This window comes from Cupressus sempervirens, chromosome 5 (genome assembly GCF_028749045.1).
Source record: "Cupressus sempervirens isolate cs-2001-9-10 chromosome 5, ASM2874904v1, whole genome shotgun sequence".
NCBI classification, from domain to species: Eukaryota; Viridiplantae; Streptophyta; class Pinopsida; order Cupressales; family Cupressaceae; genus Cupressus; species Cupressus sempervirens.
The window spans coordinates 124840359-124859218 of record NC_143122.1 but is presented as its reverse complement, the minus strand read 5'-3'; the positions used below and the strand labels follow the sequence as shown (position 1 = coordinate 124859218).

The window sequence follows — 18860 nt, the reverse complement described above, 5'->3', positions numbered from 1 at the left end:
CATTGTGTTTATACAATAGTATTGTCCTTATCATTTTGGTGCACATCTTTTGCATTTTAAAGTCATTTATTCTCAAGCTTATTATTCCTTCTCTCTTTTCTCAACAAGTTTAGTTTTTCAAGTCATTTTAGGTAAGTATTAGATACAAAGTCAACTTTCTTTGGAGGTCCATCTCCAATTATAGATTTCCCAAAACCTTGAAATATTCCCATATTTTTTAAAGTACTAGATTAAACAATTTGCTAAGGATACAATTTTAAGAAATAATAATTACTAACACTAATATATATCATCTATATATTGATTCTATTATATATTTATTCCAAGACATTGCACTTAATTATACTAACCTTGATATCCTACTCTAGAATTATTATTAAATTATATATTAATCAAACTTGATGAAATCAAACAAAAGTACCTTTTCTAATTCTTTAGAAATCACACATTGGAAGGCCTTTTCTTGAGCACCCCAAGAGTTTCAATCTCACAGGTATCATCTTTGTCTCTTATTATATCGCAGTATCTTATTAGTTCCTATTGTAGGCCAGTAACTATAACATCTAGCATAACAAACAATGTTTTTTTAGGGCTAGATGGTAGGAAGGAACTTGGTAGGTGGGAATTTGGTAGGAAGGAATTTAGCTGTGGGGATTGCATCTGGTTGTCCAAGGAATCTGGATGTAGGGAGTTCAAAGGGTGTTGCAGGAAATGTTGAAACAGATTCTAGCGTTGGATTAGGTGGATCTCTGGAGCAAGAAGAAGACAAAGTTTTTTTTGGGTTTTGGCGCTAGAAGATATGGGGTTTCTAATTGTTATCAGTATGATCATTTTTCCAAAATCCTAGTTCTTAAAAGGGACAGACTCACAGATGTTTTGAGAGGGGAATTTTCTCTGGCTGTATGTAAGGACTCTAAAGGAGTATGTGTTGAGGAGCAGAAGGAGGAAAATGAAGTAGGTCAAAGAAAGTGGTCTTCTTTGTTTGGTAAAAGGCTAGGAGGCAAGTCTTCTTTTCCTCTTGTTACTTCTAAATCTTGTTGGGAAAAAGGTGAGTTTCAAATTTTCATCTTGGACTCGATAGTAGATTATTCTATCTCTATTATGGATTTAAACCTATTTGGGAAATTTTTGGGGGCCTGACCAAATACTAAAACCTTAAGAAAAATGATTAAAAGGAAATGGGCTCTCTGTGGTCAAGTGGATATTGCTCTTATGATACAAAGGTTTTTTTTTTTTTTTCCTTTTTATTTACTTGTAAGGAAGATATGAATATGGTCTTATGTGGTGGACCTTAGTCATTTAGGAATAGTACTTTAATGATTAAAAAATGGGAACCAAATATGGATCTATCAGATGCTTTTTCCTAACCACTCTAGTGTGGGTAGGACTCCCAGGGCTCCCTCTTGAGTTCTCACATGAAGATATCTTTAAGTAGCTGGATCTTTTTGAAAACTCATGGATATTGATAAGATGTCTACCTCTAGATCTAAACTTCATTGTGCTAGAATATATGTGAAAGTTGCGCATTTCAAGGACCTCCCTTAGAAGGTGGAAATAAACTAAAAATTAGGAAAGTGGAATCAAGAGGTCTCTTTTGAAGATATTCCTAATGCTTGTTTTGTTTTTTTTTTAATGGGACATTAGGATAAAGATTATCCACTAAAAATTAAAAATAAACAAAAGATGGTGAATTTGGAAAAGAAGGTTCTAAAAAGGGCATGGAAACCTAAAATCAGTCCTAAATCACAAGGTCAGAAAGGAAGAGTAAATCTTAAATCTAAAGTTGATCAAAGGAAGTAGATGTCAAAGGATCAAGATAAGAAGACCCAAAACAATGAGCTCATTCAACCAACCATTAAGGACTCTGAGACTACTGAAAACTAGATAGTTATCTATCAGGAAAAGGAAGAGGATGTGGAAGATGTTGAGGAGTTAGAGGAGATTGAGGAAGGAGAAATCCTTGAGGAGAGGAGTGGACAACTAGATGAGAATGCTATGTTGGAGGACTTATAGTATGAAGAAATTCCTATGCTACTGAAACCTCTATGTCAAGAAATCCCTTTGATTGAAAGTGAACTAGATTTCAAGCATTTGGACTTAATGTATGAGACAAAAGAGCCAAAATAGAAACATGTTCAAAGAAAAAAAATAGATAAAACATCTAATCCTTTGCCAACAGGAGTTGTGACTTGAAGAAGAAAGTTGGAGAATCCTATAAAAATAAAACCAGATGTTGGAACTCTAGATAAATTTGGAAGAAAAACTACAAAAAAAAGAGAGAAGTTGAAAGTATGCAAAATATTGTTGATGGGAAGCAAGCAACTATTCTGGATACCCTAAAATGTTATAATGAAAATTATAACATGGAATATTAGGGGGATGAATAGTATTCATAAGCTAGATATTGTTCAAAATTTTGTTAGAGAGCATAAACCTGATATAATGGTGATTCAGGAAACTAAAATGGAAAAAGATAAAGCCGAGAATTTGAAATCTTTCAAGTGCTATTGTATTATGGCTAGTAGTTCTAAAGGAGCATCAGGTGCTACTTTGATAATGTGGCAGAGCTCTATGTTTTCTAGTACAGTGATGGACTCCAATAAGCACTTCATTGTGGTAAAAATCTAGAATTTATCTCAGGATAAAAATTAGTAGGTAGTTAATGTGTATGCTCCTAATAATAAAAATTCTAGAAAAAAATTTAGGGACTCTCATTCTAAGCTAAAAAGCTTAGATTATAATGGAAAATGGCTAGTTTTGGGGGATTTTAATGTTCCTCTCTATGAACAAGAAAAAAAGAGGGAAATTCTAGTCAATTGGAAGGAAGGATGGATCTTATGGATTTTATTAGTAAAGAAGGTTTAATGGATTTGGAAATCCAAGGAATTTATTTTACTTGGAGTAATACAAGAATTGGAAATGAATGTATTCTAGCTCATTTGGAAAGAGTGGACTAAAGATTTTGTTTGTACTCTTAATGCTTTATAGAAGATTGCTTCTAACCATTTCTCGCTCTTTTTTAAGATTGAAGCTAAAAAGAAGGAATGTCCCATTTAGATTTGAGAAAATGTGGATGCAACATCCTAATTTTTAGGTTTTGTTGGTAGATTGGTGGAATATTAATGTTGAAGGAACAACTAAGTTTCGAGTTGCGTCCAAACTTAAGTATGTCAAAAGAAGAGTAAGAGAATGGAATAAGAAGTATTTTGGGAATATCTTTGAGAATAAGTTGATTCTAAAGGATGATCTTAAAACTATCCAAGATAGAATTCAACAGGTAGGTTATTTAGAGGAATTGGTTAAAGAAGAGAATGAAAAGCTGGCTGAATACCATGACATCATTTTCAAAGAAGAAACTTTTTGGAGACAGAGGTCTAGATCCACATGGCTAGAAGAAGATGATAGAAACACTAATTTTTTTCATCGAACAACTATGAAACATAAATCCATGAACCAAATTTCTAGCCTCTCTAAGGGAAGACAAAAAATTACTAATGATATTGAGATTTCTAATGAAATGTTATCCTTTTTTTCTTCTCTTATGTATTTTGACCATAATGTGGATGGTACTAGGCAGTTTGAGCTTCTTGAAGCTATTCCTCATGTAGTCTCTAGTGAGCAGAACAAAGTGTTGATAGCCATTCCCAATGGAGAGGAAATTTATAAAGTCATTTGTTTCTTTGAAGGAGATAAATCCCCAGGCCTAGATGGATTTCCTATGTTCTTTCAAAAAGAGTGGAAGATGGTAGGTAAATTTATGATGTTGTTAAGGAATTATTTGGGGCTAAAAGAATGTTGAAGGAGATTAATTCTACTTTTATCTGTCTCATTCCAAAGAAGCATGGAGTTGATTCCCCTGACCAGTTTAGCCCTATTAGCCTTTGTAACTCTATTTACAAAATTATTTCAAAAGTTCTAACTTTGAGGTTACTGGGTATCCTTCCTTCATAAAGCGACGATGAAAGTGGATACTTCCCTCCTAGTGGAGTCCTGGCTCTATAATGAGATAACTATGCTTAAGAGGAAAATGTGTGAAATGTAGAAAGATCTAGAAGAAGAATGAACTAAGAGAACCCAATTGGAAAATAAAGTTGGGAATATTCCTGAGAAATTGAAAGAGTGTGAAATGGAACTTCAATAGCTTCTCAAAGACAATGGGAAAAAAATGGAGATGGTGACTTCCAATTTATGTGTTGTGACTGCTAGTTTAAGGAAAACAAGCGACGAGGAGATTATGTCTCTTGAGTATATGGTGGAAAAGATCCCTGGTGGGCCGAGGAAAAGAACAAGACATAGTACCAAGAAGGTGACTGGAGAAGTTCCTGGTTCTTCTATAGAAGAGATCATTCATAGTAAAACAAAGGTTACCAAGGAATTAACAAAGGTCATTAAAGAGTTAATCTAGTTACTGGTCTATTTTGTAGGTATCTGGTCTCTAGTTGATGTGCTGGTTCTATTTTTTGTTGTTACCATTTTTTCTAGCTTTTTACAGTTTACTCTAGGTTCTAGGTCCTTTTAAAACTTGGGTTAGTACTTTGTTTAAATTCTAGTTTCAGGTCCCTATAAAACTTGGTTTTTTGATGTGATGTTTTGAACTTCAGGTTTCAGGTCCTTGTAAAATGTGGTGATGCTTCACATATATCTTATGTTTTTGTAAGGGGTTTTAGATCCCCTCAAAACCTATTTTTGCCTTAATTTAAAACTATAACATCTAGTAGATGCTACTTTTTCCTCATTCAGTGAGCCAATCAAGTAATAGAATTTTTTTTCTAGTACTGTTTTAATATAATGTTTGTATTTTGAATAGTCATTTATTTATGTTTTAAATTCTTATTTTCTTTCTAGTTCTATTGTCATACAAATTCAAAGTGACTTTTTATAATTTCTTTTTGTAATTGGCTCTCCATTATGTCATAATAATAATGGAAATATTGCATGGAAATTAAAAGCTTTTTTTTTTTCGTTTCATAGAAAAAGACATGATTGTCCAATTGTTGGAATTGAGTGCTATTTACTTTTCATGCTGAGAGCAAATTTATAGTAAGTGAAGTTGTACAAATGTGGTAGTCCTTTGAAATATGTGTGAAAATTTTTTCCTTTAAGTTGTGTTCATCGATCTAGTTGCATTTATTGTTGATTGTCAACAATAGATTGAGTAGATTTAATATTTGTTCATAGCCAGTAGAGATGGTAGGTTGCATCTTTAATTTTTTGTAGAGAAAATCATTTTTTGCTTTTCCCATTTTATGCTAGACTCATTATTTTTCGTAAATGGTATAGTGCAGAGAATTAATTAAACAATCTTTGTACATCGCAAAATCCCAAATTGAATGCTAAAATTGACTATAGCAATCACATCAAATTGATTATTGATTTGATGAGTTACAAATATAGAACAAAGCATGAGAGAAAAAATTCACCGAGTCTTTTGTTCTTTGACGTAAGCATGTTTTGGGCTTGTTCTCCTTAAATTGTTCTACTTCGAATTCTAGTGTGTTATTTGCAATTTTAATTGTTGTGTTATATATGCTGCTGATTTGTTTGAGTGAAATACTATGTTGAATATGAGATGGTGTTGCCTATTTTCCCTCACTGTATGTTTTTGCCCTGCTATGTAGCGTTTAGATCGATGGTTGTTAGACATTTTCTACATCCTCTAGAGTTGATTAGTTTTTTTTCTTTTGTAGTGGCATGCGTTCATACTTTTGTATTTCATTTTTGCATTTGAGAAGAGGGTTAATTATAGTGTTTAAACTTTCATTACCAATTATTGTATAGCTTTATTATTTTAGAAAATGATTTTTCCATTTTTGACATAGTGGAGTTTTTGTAAAGATCATAATAGAAAAAACTAATAGTAGAACATGCTAGCCAAATTATTAGTCAGAAATTTTGAATTCTATTACTTATTTAAACTTGGTATATTGAGGCAATAACTATTGAAAATGTAAGTGGAAACTAATTTTGAATTAGATGGTTTATGTTTTATGTAAAATATGAAGATGTGAACAAATCATAGATGAATAAGAATATGGAACTTCATGTGAATGTACTATTTGGAACATATATATATTTTAATAGTTGTTGCATACATTACACTATCATATTTAAAATGTCAGAAAACACTTCCAGTATGGGGAATATCATAGATTTTATGGTAAGATTCAACAAAGTTTGATATTCATTTGTAAAATTAAATTCAATGCATACTGCATTTAAACATCATGCTCGCTACTTGGTGTGGAGGAGAATAAATAGATACTTGGCAATATCATTGAGGAGGAGGTGAAAAGTGCAGTGTTTTCTATGAAAACTTATAAGGCTCTAGGCCCGAATGGGTTTCCTCTGGCATTTTTACAACAGTTCTGGGAGGTGGTTAAATCAGAAGTGATTTGGGCCACTAGGGATTTTTTTAGAACTGGTAAGCTGCTAAAGAGGATTAACAAGACCTTTATTGCTTTAGTTCCTAAAATCCCTACTCCTTTGAGCCTGCTTGAGTTTAGACCTATAAGCTTATGTAATACTATTTATAAGATCTTTGCCAAAGTTTTGGTGAACAAAATTAAGCCTTTCTTGGAAAGAATAATTGGTAGCCCTCAGAAAGGATTTGTCCCAAGAAGATAGATATTGGATGCGGCTATAACCACACATGAGGTTATTCATTCTATGGAGAAAAATAGAAAACAGGGGATGTCATTCAAATTGGATATTTCCAAAGCTTATGATAAGGTCAATTGGTACTTCCTTTAGGATGTGCTAGTAAAAGTGGGATTTAACAATAAGATTATAAATTTGATCATGATGATGGTTGGCTCAGTGCAATATTCTGTCTTGCTTAATGGTTCCCCTTGGGGCAACTTTGCTGCGGAGAAAGGTTTAAGACAGGGTGATCCACTTTCTCCCTACCTCTTTATTATGGTTGTTGAAGTCTTAGGGAGGTTATTCTGTAAATTAGTGAGTACGAGCTATGTCAAAGGGGTTAAACCTGCTACTACTACTAAAACTGAGGTCATTCAACAATTTGTTGATTACACTTTCCTATTTGGAGAATCTTCAGTTATGGAGGCAGAAGCTTGGAAGATGAGACTACATAATTATGAAGAAAGTTTAGGGAAACAAGTGAATTACCACAAGAGTAAGATTTATTTCTTTAATACTGAAGCTTCATTACAAAGGAAGATAAGGAACATTCTAGAATGCCAATCTGCTAGCCTCCCAGATACTTATCTTGGATTACCACTTACTACTAAGGAAGTGACTAATGACTTCTGGAATATGATAGTGGAGAGAATTCATAGGAAGCTTGTAGGGTGGAAAGGGAAGATATTAAGCAATGCAAGAAAATTACAACTACTCTCTGCTGCTCTTTAGGGATTCCCTATTTACTTCTTATGCATTTTCAAAATTAATCAAAACATGGCAGAGAAAATCGAGAGAATACAAAGGAATTTCCTTTGGTCAAGAACAGAGGAGAAAAATACATTGAGTTTAGTTAATTGGGAGGAGGTGTATAAACCAAAGATTAAGGGGGGTTTGGGTGTTAGAAGGCTTCAGGACCTTAAGAAAGCTCTCCTTACAAAAATTGGCTGGAGATTGGCGGAAGAAAATACTAATTGGGGCAATATCATGAAAGCTAAATATTTGTCTAATACCTCCTTTCAGTGGAATATATTTAGCAATGGCCTTCTAGAAGGTTCAAAAATCTAGCAGAATATTGTTAGAAATAGAGGTTTATTAAGAGAAGGTTTGAGGTGGATTCTGGGGAATGGTTTTAATATCATATTTTGGGAAGACAGGTGGATGGGTGGGAAACCACTAGTCTTCAGTAAATTCAGAAGATTAATGGAATTACTTAAAGAAGATGTGGGGGGAAAAGTCGAAGACTATATTGATCAGGGGAGGAGGTGAAAGAAAATTTGTAAGGAAAATTACTCCCAAGAGGATATTCTTCTCCTTAAGGAATTGGAAGAGTTGATAAAGGAATAGAGACTCCCCTTACTACCTCAGGAGGACACTACGACTTGGGACTTAACTCCAAGTGGTAACTCCACTGTCAAGTCAGAATATACATTCATGTTTAGTAAGGACCCCTACCCAACATTTTAGTGTAAGGTATGAATTACTGACCTTATTCCTAAAATTAACTTCTTTTGGTGGATGGCTCAACATGGTAAAATCTTAACTTTGGACAACATGAAAAGAAGGGGTTTTTATATAACAAATTGTTGTTGTCTTTGTAAAGAAAAGGAAGAAAGTATTCCCCACCTTTTCTTAGAATGTCAGTATGATTTAGGGATTTGGACTATGGTCTGGGAAAGATTTGGCTTGGACTGGGTTATGAAAGATAATCTGGGATAGTTTGTGGAGAATTGGTGCTACCCCTTTTATCACCCTAGATTAGTTTTTCTATGGAAAATTGTTCCACCATATGTTTGCTAGCACATATGGAAAGAAATAAATAATAGATTATTTAGGGACAAGAGTAAACCAAAGGAAGTATTTTTTGGAATAATGGACAAATTGTTGAGGGAAAATTTAAGAGTGGCTAAATGTAAAATGCCAAAGGAGGAACCAGTTAGACATGAAGGCCTAGTTGCTAAAAGATTGGGTTGTCATGAGGATTTTTTCCTTTTTGATAACTCAAAAATGATGATGAGTTAGCAAATGAGATGGAGACCCCCCACCCTAACGTAGTATAAACTAAACTTTGATGGTGCTGCAAATGGAGGAATAGGAGCAGTGGGAGGAGTGCTACGGGACAAGAATGGTGAGGTGTTGTTGGTGTATGCAAGAAAGGTGGGAAATGGAAGCAATAATTTGGTTGAGGCCATGGCACTATTATGGGGCCTTCGGCTGACTAGGGAAATGCAAATTAAGGAGTTAAAAATCGAGGGGGACTCCAAATTAATCATTGACTTGGTTAAGGGAGTGGCTAGACCGAGTTGGAATATTTGAAATGCCATTATGGACATCAAGCAAGTCTTGAACGGAATGGAAAGTGTCCACCTACAACACATCTACAGGGAAGGTAATAAGGTGGTAGATATGGCAGCTGCCATGGGGTTTAATGCAATGGAAATCACGTGCTGGAGGAATTGGGTTGATCTCAATGAAGATATTAAGTGGTTGATAATCAAGGAAAGAGGTGAGAATAATATATGATGATGACTATAAATTTTAAAAGTAGGGCCAAATTTGGCAACATGGTGATTATGTTCACTAAATTTAACAATGGCTTTTTGGAAATAAAGGGAAGACATGGCTATACAAATGGTAATCGAAGTGATTACGAATTAAGAGAGATGTCATTTCATAATTATGGTAATCCATTGTGAGTTTCAAATTAATTCCCTTGGAAGTATGAAAGTTATCATTAATTAGGCTGTCAGAAAATGTCGAGGTGTGAAAATTATGATTTTATACATTCACAAATCCCATAATAATCTCGCATGGGATTTTGTAGCTCATCAAGCATGGGTCTGAAAATTTTATTTGCTTGTTGTTAAAGGGTTTAAGGTGGAGAGTATTTGTAGAGAGATTGTAGTTGAGAAAGTTCAAATGCGTATTATTGAAGAAGGGGAGCCAGAAATTGGTGAAATAGAGATGGGTGGGGACTTGAATAGGCTGGAACCCATGAAATTTGAGAACTTTAAAGATAGGATGGCCACTTGATTTCTTCTGAAGGAAGGGGGTTTTTTGCCCTACATGCAATCGATGGCGGGGTATGACAAGAACTACGCGCTCTAGTTTGTTAATGGATGGAATGATAGAAAGGTCACCATTAATGGAATCACCTTCCAAGTCACTAAGGAAGTGATTGCCATGGCGACTGGCCTCTCAATGAAGGGGAAAAAATGGAGAAAGGTTACCAAAATTACTGATGAGGCCAATATGAATAGCTTTTTCATGGAAGATGAGGAGCTGATTTGTTATAGAGGAGGGTTTAAAAGAGACAAGCTGCCTGCCCCATGGGATGATGTGTGCTTGGTCCTTATGAGGTATCTGACGCTAGAGGGCAGGTTCAGTGTCTGCTATTACTATCATTTCCCTTTGTTAAATCATTTTAGGAATAGAGATTTCATTTCTATCCCTTTTATCTTCTGCATTCTCTTGATGATATGGTTGTTGATGTTAGAGAAAAAAGGAGTAAAGGTTTAAATTTTACCATAATTCATCAAGGTTTAATCTTTTGCCTCTATCAGTTTCACCTAGCCCTGTGCCCCCCTAGGGTGGTGGTGGTGGATAACCAATGCCATGGTTAGAATTCACCCCCAAGCTCCAGTGCAGGCACTAAAATTCACATCCCCTGACCCTCCCTTAGTAGGGAAAACAAGAAAAATAAAAAACTTGATATAATAGTGGAACAAAAGGGAAACAAGAAGATAAAAATTGAAAAACCAGTTGAGGGAAGGAGAGGATTCAGAGGAGGAGATCGGGGGTAAGGCTAGGAGGAGATCTGGTAGGCTTGCACAATCTTAGGCTAGGTGAAAATAGAAATCCATTAGATATCTTGTTAAGGAGGTTGAGGAAGATAGTTCAGAAAACAATAATGAAGGAAAGGAGGAGGTGGAGAAAAGTTTTAACTCAGGGGATAACTTGGTGGATAATGCTCAGACCCAGGTGTCTGCTGGTAATACTGTGAATAAGGAGATCACCCATGTGTCTGGCAACTTTTCCCTCAAACCCATTACCTTTTGTGAAGAGAGTAGCAAGATGGACACTTCCCCAATAACTATTTCATCCTCGATTACGGATAATTCTAAGGTTTCCTCTAAGCCAAGGATTTTGTAGGATGATATCTAGGTGCAGAAAGCTAAAGAGGAAGCATTAAAGGTGGAAGTGGAGACTAAGGAAGGGATCGAGGTGCTAGAGGAATGGTATGCTAAATTGGAAAGGAGGGTTAAAACTTTGGAGGAAGGGTTTTTTACCTTCTCCAAATTTGGCCTCAAAGTCACATATGTTGTGGCCACCACCCTTCAGTTGCTGGCACAAGAAAAGGAGGACATAGGTATGGATATGGAGGACCACAAGTTGCTATTCAAGTTCCTTGTTGATGACTGGGCTCGGATCCTGCTGGACACGAAAGGGAAGGGGAAAAAAGAAAATTAAGTTTTTTAGTTTATTGGGATCCTTGGATCCAAGACTTTTTATGTTTTATTGTTGGTTAAGGTTTTGCTGGTATACAATTGTAATTAAGACTCAGGTTGGCATGTTGTGCCAATTTTGGTTATGTTGAACTTTCGTAGCTTGCTAGTTATCTTTGTTTGGTTTTAGCTTAGATGCTCTTACACTTGGTTGGTTTTTGCAGACTTTTGGTACTTTGTTGATGTTTAGTTAGTCTTTTGTATGTTGGTGGTTTCTGCTAGTAGTGTGCTAGTTACCAACTTTTTGCTTGTATGGGCCAACCCCCTTGTTTTGGTTGCTTTTAATTTCAAAAACATCCTACTTGCTCATGCTTGTACATAGACTTACAGTTTAATAGCATGCTCAATTTTTCTCTTTATAGTTTTTAAAAAATGTATATATACAAATTTAACAAACAAAAATACTCTTACATACTCAACATCAATTTTTATAAATAATAAAAAATACATTTCAAACTTAAATATATAAGATATAATAATATAAATTTCTACTTAAAGCTAATCTATTCCAATCTAATTTTTTAAATTTCTAATCAAAACTAATATATAGAGTAAAAAATCAAACAAATTATAATGTTAAAAAACTAACCCATACAAATCTAAAATCAATCCACTTTGGTCACTCTCCACTTTTTTAATAATAGATTATTGATATCTATGTTTTTATCATTAAATCATCATTTCCATAACCTAAATTTTTTATAAAATTTGCTTAATTTCAGTTTTTAAAAATTTGGCCTCAAAATTGAAGTATGTTTGTTCAATCCTTTTAAGTAGCATCAACAGCTTGTTGTCTTATGATAGTAATTTCGCTATGTTTTCGTAAATCTTGGAAAAAAATCAAGTTTGACTTATTAAAAAACAATAAAATCTTTTGACACATTTTGTGAACTACAAATAAATCAAAATTAATATATGGTTGTAAATGTATTAATATATACTTTTGATGGGAGCACATTCTTTTCCTGAGTAGCCATGTCAACTTTAACTATAGTATACATTTTTAAAAAGATACGAGAAAATAATCTTCTTTGTTCTCTTTCCATGCCATAAAGAGTGCATTTGGTCAAGTCACTTATAATTTGTTATATAATAATTGGACTTTATCATTATTCCAAGGGCAAAAACGTTTATCATATTTCAATTTCTCATACTTCGCCCATCAAACTCTAAATCATTGTTTTGGTTGTATTCCACAAACCCAAAACATGTGGGGAACTCCATTATCTAAGGCAATGATACATTACGTTATCTAAACATGGTTAAATAAGAGTGTCAATATATAGTATTAAGATATAATGAGTGAATTTTGTTCATTTGCATTTTTATTAGTTATTTTATAAGAATGATATATTTATTGAAAAGATAATAAGATAGTGATAGTGGGAATTTATCAATCAAATAATGAAAAAATAGTAAACAGTTGTATACAAAATAATAATGAATGATTATAAATTATAGTATTATAAAAAAATAATGTTTACATGATTTTTTTTATATAAAATGTATATTTCTTTTATTAATAATTACAAATAGAATGGAATGAATGATTACTAATAATAAAATAATAATGAATTACATTCTTATGTTTACTACATATTTATGAATATAAAATTTATTCAAGAATTCAAAAATGATGAATCTTCACAAATTATGAAAGTAATTTTAACAAGATAAGGCAATGATTTAACCCCTTAATTAGAAAAACTCAGAGAAATCTATATCTATATGTTTGATTACATTGTCATTTATCATGTGTATAAGCAAATCATTCTTTAGATGCTCACTACTATATCTTCTTGAATAATATGTTATAATCATATTAATTTGAAGATAAGGTATATTTCATAATGTGTTATAAAAACATGAATACATGATGAAGAAGATTGCATAAATGCTCATAAATGAGGAAAATAAATAAAATCATATTAACCTAACTTTATAATTAAAAAAATGGTGGCATCATACAATTGACAAAAGATTGGCTATATCCAATGACAAGGTTTACTACATTGAGTATTATTATAGTTACTTTTATGTTGAAGAAATAAAATGATTTCTCTAATATAAAAATAAAAGTTATTCCTATATTGATTATGATAAAAAAATAATAAAAAAGAATTCGATAACTAGAACATAATTTCACGTGTGGAGTTTGTACTATGTCTATATGTGCCTAGCTTACCAATCAAAAGAAGATTTTAAAAATGGATAAAAGGCTAGACTAAAATTATTGTAGATAATGATTTATTTTAACAAGAAAAAAATTGAAAATCAAATCATTGTTATTTTAGTTGTAGGAATAAATTTTGGTTAGAAAGATAACGTAGACTTAGAAACGATGAGGGCTTGAAACAAAAGATAAATAAATATGAAATGTAGATAGAAAGAACATTCATCGTTGATTATATTTTATAGAAAATATATCTATGAACATTACCTTGCAAGTCCAACTATTTAGGTTATATGCCCAAGACAACTCTAACCTCAAAAATTTGCTCAAATTTTTGAAAAGAAAGAAAGAAAAGGTGAACATGTTACAACATGCTTACCTCATGCCATATTTTAAAGACAAATTTTGAATTGAGTAGTTGTGAACAAAGTCCTATGTTTCTCATTTTGTGTGTGTTCTGAATCTAGCCAGACCTTGTTTCTATGTGCTCCATTGTCCTTGACCACAACAAATGATGGGCTAGGTTGGGGGCTTTAGTAGGTCTTCCTCTTCACTAGGTGTATACTTTCCTTTGCTATCTAGGTCTATTTCCCTCGAATCTTTTAGCCCTCCTCGCTTTGGTTTGGGGTCATGTTTGTAAAGTGTGTCCACTATGCTCATTGTGGGTGGTCCAAGACTCTTCTTGTTCCTGAACTAGTGGTAGAGGGGTTTCCAGTTTTGGGGGGAAGGTTGAGGCTCCTCCCCCAAAAATATTTTGCTAGTGGTGGATGGGCTATGTTGCTATGTCCAAATCTGCTACCATCACTACCAAGGTGAAAGCTTGTCCCACTCCCTACACTAAGATCTCCTCACGTGGTTGTGTCATGTGGCCAAAAGTGGTGGATAATGTGGATATCTACCAACACAGTGGGTTGGTTTGTAGATTCACTATTCTTTGGATCTCTTCTAGATCTACATCAATTGATGATGGGTCTCATTTAATCATCTTATAAAATCATTCATTATGTATCTAGTATGGGTTTGTATCCCCAATCTTCCTCTTCATTTTTGGGAGTATTCTCTCTTTCAAACCATTTGTGAGTCTACTGATAATTTCTTAAAGGTAGATGAGGTTACAACTCCAATGGGACCCTCTACCTTTTCTTTCATTGGAGATATAATTGACATCTCCATATCTCTTTTGAGGATGTCACTCTCAAGGTTGGGGATAGGCCTTGGACACAATCATTGGGTTATGAGGGCCTCCCATTTCAATCCAAGTGACACTTCTCTACTAGTCATATGGCTACAAATTATTCTCTCACATTGTCAAGGTGTTACTACTTGGTGGAAGAATACAAATGATGATAATTTAAATGTCCTAACCTCATACTCCACTAATTATAGGTTGATGATATCTCCCCTTAAGATGGAGTTAATCTAATCTCACTGGATCTAACTCTACCTCCTATTGTTGTTTCAACCCTCACTAGTGGCACAAACTCTTCTTTGACTTCTAATGCTCTTGATCTGTCCCAACCTTCACTTATTGAAATTTAGCATTGCCAACATTTATTCCTGCCACTGACTTTGCTTCTCTCTCTCTCTCTTTGGGGATTCCTCCACGCTCATATTGTGGTGGGGACATCCTTGATAGTATCACTTGGATGGTTGTTTGACTGTGAAGGAAAAGGAATTATGTAGAATCTCATTTTCTTCTCCACATTAGAGGTGAGTTGTGTGCCCACTCTTGATGTGGTTACTATCGATGTTCCTACTCTTCTATCAACGATCTCCTTTGACCTTGTTGTAAATAATTATTTTGGTTTGTGGTTTTAACTTCTTCAAATTGAAGTGGTGTAAGGGACAACAACCTTGTTCTGTTGCTCTTGATATAAATAACATGCTGACATTATAATGAACTTAGAACCTTTTCTTTTTATGACCCAAAAAAATGTAAGCACACTATAGTCATTCGTGTTATGTGATATTTGAATAAGAAAAATATTTTTACACTTTTTGAACTCCATTTTTTTGCACTACTTTAAGCAACTCAAATTTAACAAAATTTAAACTAATTTAATATTCAACAAAATAAGTATTATATATATTATTTTTACTGAAATCTTTTGCATTTACTTTACTTGAAATGTACATTCATCACACCACAAGTTTAGTTTAAATATATAAGTACCACAATAGTAAGTATAAAGTGGTATAAGAGAATACCTCTGAAACAACTAACATAAAGTAATCACTTAGTCATTAAGGTGACTGTATCAAATGAATGAAACCTTTATTTATAACATTTATTCTTAATATTTACATTATAAAAAAAACATATATTTCAAAAGCTTCTTTTTGAAAATAGTTCCTAAACTTAGTTAGTATTTCATTATCAATTTATTTAAACTAATTTATAATTAAAATTTGAAAATGAATCTTCCAAACCAATGTCAACTTTACGCTAATATAGAGTTTAAATTTCTAAAGAAAATTTATAGAGAAGTTCATTTAATAATATGGACTTCAAATTTAAAAGCAAATCTTAGCAAACATCAACTTATTTAACTTATGATTTATGATTTTAAGATAAACTTATTCAAATCTTCTAACAAACATTAACTCATTTGAACTATAATTTATAATTTTGATATAAAATAAGAAATCACTTAGTCATTAAGGTGACTGTATCAAATGAATGAAACCTTTATTTATAACATTTATTCTTAATATTTACATTATAAAAAAAACATATATTTCAAAAGCTTCTTTTTGAAAATAGTTCCTAAACTTAGTTAGTATTTCATTATCAATTTATTTAAACTAATTTATAATTAAAATTTGAAAATGAATCTTCCAAACCAATGTCAACTTTACGCTAATATAGAGTTTAAATTTCTAAAGAAAATTTATAGAGAAGTTCATTTAATAATATGGACTTCAAATTTAAAAGCAAATCTTAGCAAACATCAACTTATTTAACTTATGATTTATGATTTTAAGATAAACTTATTCAAATCTTCTAACAAACATTAACTCATTTGAACTATAATTTATAATTTTGATATAAAATAAGAATATTTAAATCTTCAATTCATTTAAATCACAACTTATAATTAACAATGAATAAATCTTTTCACAAATATCAATTCATTTAAACTACAATCTATAATTTTGAAATAAAAATAATTAAAACTTCTAACAAACATCAACTCATTTAGATCACAATTTATAATTTTACTATATAAATATTTAAATCTTTGAATAAACATGAACTGATTTTTACCATTTGATATTTTTAAAATAAAATAATATTTAAATCTTTTAACTAACATAAATATTTAAATCTTCTAACAAACATGAACTCTTTTGAAATGCAATTTATAATTTTAAACTTTAAATATTACAATCTTTCAACAAACATCAACTCAATATAATTAAAGTTCATAATTATAAAATAATACTAATAATATTGAAATCTTCCAACAAACATCAACTCATTTAAATTATTATTTATAATTCTAAAATACAAATATTATTATTTTTCATTCATTTGAACTACAGTACATACTTTAAAAAAAAAAAAAAAAATTTAAACTTCTCAATTCAACTATAAGTTTATAATTTTAAAATAATAATAATATTTTAATCCTTCAACAAATATCAACTCATTAAAATTATTATTTATAATTCTAAAATAAAAATATTTAATTTTTTTAATTCATTTGAACTACAATACATACTTCTTAAAATAAGTTATTTAAACCTTCTAACCAACACAAGTCGATTAAACTATAATTTATAATTTTAAAGAGAAATAATCAGATTTATAAAATATAATATAAAATAAAAAAATCGGTTATCTCAATTTCAAATGAGAATACTCAGTCTTATAATTTTGTTTTAAATTAAAATATTCAAAATTATGATACCGAAAACACGTGCGCTAGAAGGAGGGCTTGAACCTCCGACCTTGTGGTTAACAGCCACACGCTCTAGCCAACTGAGCTATTCCAGCTTTCCGTTAAATCCAACGTTATATGTAATATAACCTATATTCCTCCATTATATTTATTTTCCATTTCTTGCGCCAACATATAAAAACTGCGTTTGAAGTTGAGCTTAATCGAGTGTCATATATCACTTCGACTTTACTAGTAGTAAAACCCAACAAAAATTATATTACTACAAGCCTCAATGGTTTCCAAAAATATTTTTGGAGATTATTTAATGAAGATGAAATAGATGTTGATAAGTATTTGCAATGTTTTAAAGAGGGATGCTAATATCAAGATTTAATTATGCCATTTTAAACTAAATTTATAAATTATATTTGATTTATAAATTAAATATGATTTATAAATCATATTTGATTTGTCAAAAATGAATAAAATGATCATCTAAGAAAAGTGTATCAATAAGAATGCAAGAAAAAGTTATTTCTAAAAACACAGTTAATAAATCACTTCTTCTATGATTAAGCGCATTTTACTTAGAAGGTTATGTCTTATTCATAAATTGTGCATAGGATGATGAGTAATCAAATTGTGGGTAGCTTAATTCTCAATTAAATTATATAATTATAAATTCAGTACTATTGTATTTTTCTATTGTGAAAGTGGTTTAATTATAAGTGGTATTAAAGAATGATACTGACATCTAGAAGGCAAGAAATTATACCTTTTTTCTTTTTTCTTTATAAAATGTAAAATGTAAAGTGCATATTTCTCACTTTGATAAAATTTTAACTTTTAGTTTTAAAATGGTTTCCAAGGCCATATTGAAGCTATTTATCCATATTTGAGATCATTTAAAGAAAAGTTCAAAGAATTATTACAAAACAAAGGTTTTCATAAAATTTGCTTTCAAGAATTATTCCTCCCCTAATTTCTAGAGGGTTGATCAACAATATAGTGAAGATAATATAGTTTAGAATTAAGACCAATTAGAAAACTATTCAATGAGTTATTGCAAATTTAAGATTTTCACCAAATTATCTCCCACAACTAAAAATAACCAAATTTCATGGAGTTTTTTTTTTCAAGAAAGATAGATCTTTACCCTAATAAGTTAAAATATTTTTTTAATTTACTATTTTTTGTTGTTGTGAAAACTATTTTCATGTTATAGTGTTGGGAGTTTCAAAAATAAACAAATAAACAAATTTAATTCATGTTCAAAGACTCCTAACACGAGTGTCATAGTAATTAAAGACAAGAGCTCTATAAATCTTGAATTTATAAAAAAAGAAAATCCAAGTTTAAGGATGATAATTTATTATTGGAGGAGAACAATTTTAGGACATGAGAAATCAATACATTATTAAAGAGAAACGACTCCCCTATGAGTTGTACAAAATCTAATGGAACAATTGATTTGGGAAGAAGATATGTCTTATAAGAGAATATTTATATTATTGACATATGTATGTATGCATCCATGTATATGTATATATTTGTGTGTGTGTGCGCGCGCCCATGTGTACACGTGTATGTGCATATGTATATGTATGTATCTATGTATATGTATATGTATGTGTGTGTGCATGCGTGTGTGAAGAT

At 31.6% G+C, this 18860-nt stretch overlaps 1 non-coding gene across 1 annotated transcript; it reads right to left on the bottom strand.

The window, feature by feature from the left end:
* Window positions 1-17243: 17243 nt before the first annotated feature.
* Window positions 17244-17317, bottom strand: TRNAN-GUU (transfer RNA asparagine (anticodon GUU)). The gene has a single exon. It is a non-coding gene; the product is annotated as a tRNA-Asn (tRNA).
* Between the last annotated feature and the right edge of the window lie 1543 nt (window positions 17318-18860).